Source organism: Acyrthosiphon pisum, chromosome A1, assembly GCF_005508785.2.
Source record: "Acyrthosiphon pisum isolate AL4f chromosome A1, pea_aphid_22Mar2018_4r6ur, whole genome shotgun sequence".
Classification (NCBI taxonomy): Eukaryota; Metazoa; Arthropoda; class Insecta; order Hemiptera; family Aphididae; genus Acyrthosiphon; species Acyrthosiphon pisum.
The window spans coordinates 69,196,695-69,206,438 of NC_042494.1; positions in this window are offsets into that span (position 1 = coordinate 69,196,695).

Consider the following 9,744-nt stretch of genomic DNA (forward strand, 5'->3'; position numbering starts at 1 on the left):
AGCCCCCCATGGACATGTGTAACAAACTATTCCAGCACCCCCTAAATTCACACCCAATGTGTGCCTATGTCCCACACTACCCATATGAAAGCTTAATTTATTATTATATCCTCCTTTGTACCATACACACGTCTACACACCTAATAATTGACATTCTCATAACTGCTACACACACTCAACATATCTACTCTAACCTTACATCTCTTTTTCATCTTTCCCTTTCATACAATTCCTATTCACCCAGTCTCTAATTACCTACAAGTCATCGTACTTGATTATTGGTGAAAATATTTATTGAGGGAATTACCTATACTCAGAAAAATTACTTAAAAAAATATCATATCTCACCAACTTCCTAATTTTTATCACGACTTTATTGATAGCCGGAATAGCGTGTTATACCACCAGTTACAATACAAATAATAGAAAAGTGGCGGGCAATACATCCCCTGATCAACTAACAATAATAAAAAAAAACTTACTGAAAAATAAGAAAATATATACCCCGTTCAGGAATCAAAATCTGCTATCATACTTAGTCTTCAAACACTGCAACTTTCAGTACTTTCACACATTTCATTCTGCTAATGATATTTTATACCCAGTTGGCAAATCTTGACTGACGAATACCATCTCTAAAATAACACACAGCTGTAGTAAATCGTTCAATAATACTCTTATGACCTAAGCATGACAGATATTATATTTCATATTTAAAATGTTTAATTTGTATTTATGTATCATACCTACCTAACTATTATGTTATGTTAGTTCGTATTTTAGAGCGTACTAGGGGAGAAATTAATGTTTTAATTTTACAATGATGTGTATGATTCTCGTAAAACGATTTTCTCATTTTGTTGTTATTCAACAACTGATAACCGCGCGTAGGTATTTAAAATGTCTATAAAATGTTTAAGCTATCATTTCCTATACGTTATATTAAAATGTTTAAAATATTTCGAATCGTATTCAGTGATTTATTGACATTTGAATTACCTATGAAATGTTTTTTAGTTCCGTATTCTATAAATGTCAATGAAATTGTATTCGTTCGGTCAAAAAGCTTAAAAATAATACAAAGTTCCTCGTAAGTTGATATACCTAATAGGGGAGCGCGTATAAACCTGGAATGTAAAAACCTGGACGTTTCAAATCTGGACGGTACAATTCTGGAACCTAAAAACTTGGACGGTACAAATCTGGAATATAAAATTTTGAAATCCATAAAAATCTGGACGGTACAAATCTGGATGGTACAAATCTTCCTGTAAAACCTAGCTAGAGTGCCGCCGTCGCCGAAGAAACGCAGCTATCTTCATCCATCTTCATCTCGCTCTGAACTGCAATATCGAAATAATTTTATAAAAATAACCCGATCATAATGAAATTTGCGAGTTTGTGTCAAGACTTACATTATAATATATAGGTACGGCTTAACGAACCGTCCATAAATATAAGCTTATTATTTTTTTGTTCACTGAAATTATTAGAATTGTTAATCGTCGACGACGAATGTCGACAATTGACGATTTCCATAGATAATATAAAATATATTATTTACTATGATAAATCCATAGAACTTGTATATTATACTCAGTACCTATACGGTCTATTGATAAATCGTATGTTATTTTACAGAATTTGTGATCTGCAATGTACCTACTTTGGTTTTCTATTTCAGTTTCGCCAAATTTAACTATTCAAACTGGTCCGCAAGTTTGTAGACATTATAATACATTCTCCCGCCAGTGCTCCTTATAAACACAGTGTTTGAGAAGTTATATTTTTTTTGGTACCTAATTAAATTATAATATGAATTATTATTTTATATATTAGGTATAATGAAGAATTTTTAAATTTTTTTTTTGTAATCTATACGTATATTACAAGTTACAATGAATTAAGAATGATATTGCAAAAATGAATTTCCGGAAATCATTAGTTTTTAATTGAAAATGACGGGGAAGTATGAATTTGGTGGTAAGACTTATTTTAAAGTTATAGCTAATTGAAATTTTTAGTATTTCTATATATATATATATATATATACCCGGTGTAGTCGCCAGCTGCACGCTGTGATCGCTCGGACAGTTAAAATTAAAAACATCCCTCGACTTGCTATGTAAAACCACTGTGGATGGGTGTCAGGGTGTCAGAATTATTTTTGCACCATCATTTTTAAAACATTGATTTAACTAGTTTAAAAAAAAAAAATTTATACTTAAGCTTGGTAAACTTTAAGCGTTGTACAGGTGCGTAAAACACCGAAAATCGTGAACTTCGTAAGTTAACTTTTTAATACCATAAAAACTAATGATTTCTGGAATTATTGCATCATAGATCTTATATAGCTGGTTGCAACATAAATACATAATAATGTTTTCTATCTTTAAAAGTTTAATATTTATTATTTCAATAGGATGTTGGTATCAGTTTTTAGGAAAATATCTAAGCGTTTGTAATATTAAAACAACTTTTCATTTTTAGTATTTTAAGTTAATATATAAATTAATGGATAAAGACGCGTCGAGGAAATGCGCATGTATTGAAATAGGCGGGCGGCCGACCGATTTTAAAACGACAATGACGATGGAATGGAGTGACGAATAATATTTTTAAGGTACCCAATTTTGAATTATAACAAGTACCAATGATTTAGCTTTTATCTATTTTTTCCTCGGATAGTCCTTTAACAATTTATTTAGAGCTAAATTAACATTTCTATATTCTATGATTACCTATATATTAACAAGAACTGAATGTCGGTTATCAAAATATTGGATGTTAAAATGACTTGTTATGAATTGTTAAGTTATTAATGAATATAATTTTAAAGTTACATAACATAAACTTAATTTAATCGTTCATATTAAACTTAAAATAATTTTTTTTTAATTCAAATATAGCCTTATATATGGTTAACAATGAATAACATGTAGGTATATTATACATAATAGGTGTTCTAACTACCTACATTATACGTTCTGTACTTAGTGTAGAACTTCAACATTTAATACAACACCCCAATGTTGTTATTTAATATACAAATTAGTTAATTTAACATTTAGTTACTTAAAAATTGATTGAAACTGAATTTAACACCAATATTTCTATGTGTGAACACTGTACCTACTTTTTTTTTTCAACATGCGTTCGATGGACCAACGACTGCAACTCGATTCAGTAATAGTTAGGTACATGATTGAGCTAGGTCCATTTTTTAACAACCTGATTGAGCACAGAAAATATATTAATGTAATAAAGTATCTATATAAGGTGGGTGAGAAAAAAAATAATAAATATATTATGTTATAATATAATATTGGTTACCTTACCTACCCACAAAATATATTTTATTAAAGGTATTTTAACACAGAGCTCCCCTCCACCAATTTGTTTCACTTAAATATGTAAAGCCCCTCCAAGTCAAATACTGAAATTGCACTTATGGTATCTACATAATATTGTATAGATATTTTCACCATTTATTTTTCAGGTATTTTATCTTAAATCTTAATACCTATATTATATTATATAAAGGCGCAATTATTCAATTCAGTATTATTGGTTTTATTTTGGCAGTTCGTAACACGTTCGTATAATAATACTTTAAGGACTAATAAGTAATAATTTATTAACCACCACACAATAGAACATAATATTATGAAAAAAAAATATCGGGAAACCTAAATTCAATTTTTTCTGGTGATATCTATATCGAAATATAATTATAATGTAATATTTAAACATGAATAATCAGTATATCAGTATATCACACGACAATATTGAACTATTCTGAATTCAAGTTAATAAAGATAATCTGTTTGTAAAAACAGGCAGTAATATACTAATATTAGCTTTGCTTGTATAAAAACTAAAAATAATTTTTTTTACAACACTCGACAAGATAATATCAAAATTGCATGAATAACACACAAAATGTGTATAATGTTCAAATAGGATTAAGGTGACACAAATCAAATTACCAGTTTTGTATATTAAACTTTCCAAACCACTTTTATTTTAATATGTAAGTGTGATGTTATGACACACATGAAATATGTGCTCAGTAGTTGATAGTAGATCGTAATGTCTGTTCCGTGAGGAAGGCATGAGAATCTTCCTTGGACCCACGTGGGTGTGGCCTATACTGAGGCGACCAAATAACAATATAACCTCGTCTAGACGTATAACTATAGTCGTCTCTTCTCGTCATCGTATGAACTGCAGTTATGAGGACGAAGGTAACGTTAACTCAGTGGTCAGGACGCTACAAGTTTTTTGTGGCGTTCTAACCCTACAGCTACTACCCCCAAAAAAGTAGCTTGCTATCGCTATCGCTACTATTGCGCTGCTTCTAACGTTGTTGTATCGCGCTACTTTTAGGCTACATTTTTTTTTTTAAATGTTCTAATTGAAAATTGGTAGTTTATAGTTTGTACCGATATAACATATGGTATTTTGGTCACTGGACAGGTCTTAACTACGCGAGTTAATCGTGGATTAAACGCGAAAAATGCATTAACATAGGTACTCATTATTATTATAATATAAATAAATAAATAAATATAATAGTTATCATACTATTTTAACTATCACCAAATAGATTGAGGGTAGCGACAAAGTAATGGTAATTTTTGGTACACTAACCGAAAATTACTAGGGCACTTAGGTATATCGCTGCATTATGTGTATTGTAGCGACACTATACGTTAATCGCTACTACTAAAGCAGCGTTCTACTGTAGCGTCACCATAGGCGTAGCGTGATGATTTTTTTTTTTTTTTGGGGGGGGGCTATATCTTTTTTTGTTGTTGTGACTTGTGGTATGTCGAAACTTCTTGCGCATTACTTCACAAAAGGGTTATAATGATTCGGATGATATAGAACATAATATTCTACAAATATAACTATAGAAAAATGTAAAGGAAAAAAATATAAAAAGGATTAAAGAAGCCCATTTTAAAGTAAAATATAAATAAATAATATACCATACATCATATTATTATTATTATTATTATCAAATAAATATTTTGTATTTGAATTAAATATTTAAAAAAAAACATTTTGAATTTGAAATTATTACTTTAGTACCTATAAGGTTTAAATGCCTACTTTTTGGCAAATATATTAAGAACATCTTCAAGATTAATAATATTAGCTAAGTCCTTTTCAATATGAAGTAACGATAGATTTGAAAATCAATCGTTAGTCATAGAATTATAAGCCATGTTTTTATTAGCTATAATAATAGAAATTTTTTTCAGTTCTCACGACTCACATAATATGGACGTATAAAACAGTTAACTTTTACACAGGGGGCTAAACAGATTTCCGGGGGGATTAATAGAATTCTGGGGGGCTATAGCCACCTTAGTCCCCATCATTCTACACCTATGAGCGTCGCTACTGCCGACCTAACTGGACTAAACCTTGTACCAGTCGTTGCATCTCTTCTGTCTGCCTTCGACAGTGATATATACGACATCGAGTGGTGAAGAGCTGTTTCAGGGTCAGAGCCCGTAGAATCTACTCAGATTCCGGTGGCACACCATTCGGAGACACATAAAGCATAATGACGGCGAGGAGTCGATTTACTTGGCCGGTGATAAATTGTCGAGTGGTGAACAGAATTCTTATTATAGCCAAATTAAATTTTTTAAAGGTACCTATGAATTGAAAATTTAAAACAAGGTTTCTTAGAAGTATTTAATATTGTACTCGAAAAATCTAAAAAATAAATTAACGCTAATTATCTTTTTTGAAGTACTACATATAGTTTAAACGAAATTACATATTTAAACGAGCAATATAACGATGTTAGTCATTTTGTTGTAATTTAAAAATATTATTTGTGACGTTGTGAGTACTTGGAACTTTTAAAGTAATTATTATATTGATAAAATAATAAAGGTACTTATAAAATACATATTAGTATATTACATCATACAATGACATTTTCAAATGCTACTGTACCTACTACCTATAGGCTAAATACTAAATACTAATAGTATAATAAATGATACTTTTATAACAATTATATATTTAAATATAGGCTGACAGAACGTCTTCGCTCAGAATCGTTTATTATGTACACCGATTTTATATAATTTAATTAAAATTTAAAATATCCATTACATGCAGTGACCCCTTTTTTAGTCTTTTTCAATGTCGACACCTATACATTGTACAGCAGTCAGCAGTGCGGTACCCACTTGCAGCTCACTTTTTACTTTAGACTTCCCAAAGTACAAACTAGAGACACTACCTATAGTAGCTAGTAGCTATACCATGATTAATATTAAAGTTGAAGATTGAAGCATTTATGAATTTTTTATTGAAAAAAAAAATTCGATACTGATTATGGTTTAGGTTAGTACGTAAATATATGTAGGTTCTTTACAACTTATAGTTTCTCAATTATCAGTTATCTATAAAAGTGTAGATAGTAGGTACCTATATTGCATATTACAAGTACCTACCAAAATGGCTTAGTACTTTACTACCTAGTATACCCACACTATAATAATGAAAAAAAATGTAACATGGTATGGAACAAAAACAGAAACATTAATCAATTTTCAGTAGTAAGATATCATATTATACTATATGAACCCTGTGTTCCTGTGGAAGGAATTAGGAAACCAATAAATAAATAATACTACCTATTATAATACACCATTTACATATGACGTTTTATATGACTGTATTTATTATATAATATAATATATATAAATACAGGCTGTCCCGCTCAGCGTTGTCCAGGCCAAAGATTTTTATTTTTACAAATAAGTACCATATTTCTTCTAATTATAATATTAATATAATATGTAACGAATTGCAATCATTTAGACTGACAAAAAAAAATTTCTTATTTCGTATGCTAAAAAAAAATCGTGTGAGCTACCCTTTACAGCCTATATATAAAGTTGAAAAATCAAGCTGTACATATCCTCCAATTTTCAATTTCCTATATTTATCCTATAACCAATAACAACCATTTATAAAAATAATGTCTATTATAAATCTCAAAATACCTATTTCTCCGGGATGAACTAACTGGGTCTAATTGTGAATCTAAACCATTCAGGGACTGACTTAAAAACACATAAAAAATGTCCAGTGGTTTAGGAGGAGTTCAATGACATACAGACAAACATTTATTTTAATATATATAGACAATAGACATAGATTGTTATTATTTTCGGCTACCCAATTAATTTCACCAAGGAAAATTATTATACATTAAAATCTTCCCCGTGTCTCGGCCGATTTTTTAGTGAAAGCCGTATCAAAATAAGTAGGTAGAATTCTTTTCGAAATATGCTTGTACATACAAAAAGGGGGCAATGTTTCTCTACTATATTATGCATGTTATATACATACAAACCTTCCTCTTGAATCACTTAAAAAAATTTAAAAAAACCGTCAATTAAATCAATTAAAAAAACCGCATCAAAATCCGTTGTGTAGTTTTAAAGGTCTAAGCATAGGTACAGAGAGAAAAATGTACTTTGTTTTATAATACGTTAAGATAGTTATAACTTATAGTTATATAATTATATATTATAGGTACCATGGCTAAGTATATTTAGCCATGATAGATACATAATACATGGCACAACGATATTATTATGTTTAATAAAAAATGTGTGCAGCCAAGTCTGAAAAAAATTAGGTTAATACTATAATTTTAAAATGTTTTGTTTGGTAATAATAAGAAAAGCTAAAAATACTTTTAAGCTATTTGCATAAAAAAAAATGTCAAACAATTCTACAATATTATAAATTGTGCCTATAAACTAAAATAAAAACAACTTTTGCCGCTTAGTCATCTGGAAGAGTGAGTGGCTATAGGAACTCTTACTACCTATATACCTAGGTAATCGTATAATACTACTTACTACTTAGTAGGGTTAGGCTTAGCCGCTTAAGATGTTTCATGTTCATGTACTAAAAAATGAATAAATATGTATACACTTTTGCAATAAAAATAGCTATATATGCATTAAACACTTTTATATTTTAATTATTTAATGAAAATTACAAGCACATATAATTTACATATTATTTTCTTAATTAAGAGAGTATAGCATTGTCGCATTGAGCAACAATAGTTGCATTTTAATTTTTATGTATCTCTACTTTGAATAGCAGTATAGAATTCCAGACATGAAATAATCGATAATTTATATATTTATTATAAATGACAGAAATACAAACTTTGATTCAGTTTTAGTTAATTACGTTTTTAAATTTTTTTTTGGTATCTTATATCCAAACACATAAAATAAGTGATTACGCAACCACAAAACAGGAAAAAACCAAATTATTTGCACTTAAACCCTAAATTTCGGAAAATATGCGCAAATATATGCAAATTAAAATTATAATATCTGAATCTAGAATTTGATTAAAAGAAGAAAATTAAAAAATTATTGAAATTTAAAATTCTATAAATAGTTTAAACCAAGTCAAAACTTTTGAAAATCTTATATGTTAATAGTGAATGATAAAATAAACATTTGGTAAAAATGTCAAGTACTTATAATACGGTCATTCGTTGTTTAATCACAAAATATGAAAACATTTCGATGAGTCTTTGTTAATGTATAGGTAAATATCCGATAACGAAAACATGTGAACACCACCTGACAAAACATTTGAGGTTTACAATCAATATTTTTGTGATTGCGAGTTAACCTCTCACATTCTCGAGCAAGGTATAGGCGTTGGTTTGTTATACTTCACAATAGATCCTATACAATCCGATTGTTGGTCCATCAAGATTTTAGCCCTTATACATGTTATGACACGATGTAGAAACTTCCAAAGTATAACCTTCTGCAGAGGCTTTATATATGATCACCTAGATCAGTTCTAAGGCTTAAGACTGTCAGTCAGCCTATGATATTACTAAGTATATTTGATGATATTATTGTGAATAAAGTATTTTATATAATATAACCTATTTACGTAGAACCTTGTTTTAAATTTTCAATCCTCAGCTGTAAAAGTTGAACATTTTATACATTTTTAACTAAAAATAATTATTAAATTTTAAATTTGATATATTTTGTCAAAATTCGAACTTTGAATGCTTATAAAAAAAATTTTTCCTATGTATACCTATTTAATATTTTTCAACTGCTATTGTAACAATGTATAAGGAGCCTTGTATTGAATTTTCACGCTTTTTTACCCAACAAATAAAATTTTACTGACAATTATAGAAAAAAACCAAAATAATAGAAAACTAACAATGCTCGTAAACAGCTCAAAAAGAGTCAAAATATTTTCAACATTTTATGGTGTATAGAAAATGAGAATATAAATATTCAGTGAAATTTTCATGTATTTCCTGTTATTCGTTTTTGAATTACAACAAAAGAACAAAATCACTATATGATAAATCGAGTGAATATCAAATGTTGTAAAAATATGAACTTCAATCACTCATAAAATTTTAATTTGATTTGCTTGTCGACATTTTTTTTAATAAAGATAGACAAACTTAAGAATAGTCTTGTATTACATTTTAAAATCTTAGATTTAAAAATAAAAAAGGTGGGTAAGTGGATGTCGCTCTGCTGTACAGTAGGTTACAAGTGGGTCACTGTATAATGGATAGTATTAAATTTGAATTCAATGATATAATATATCACTGTACATAAGAAAAACGATTCTGAGCGGAGACAGTTTGTCAGTCTGGGTATTAGACATACCTATTATAATAGGTAT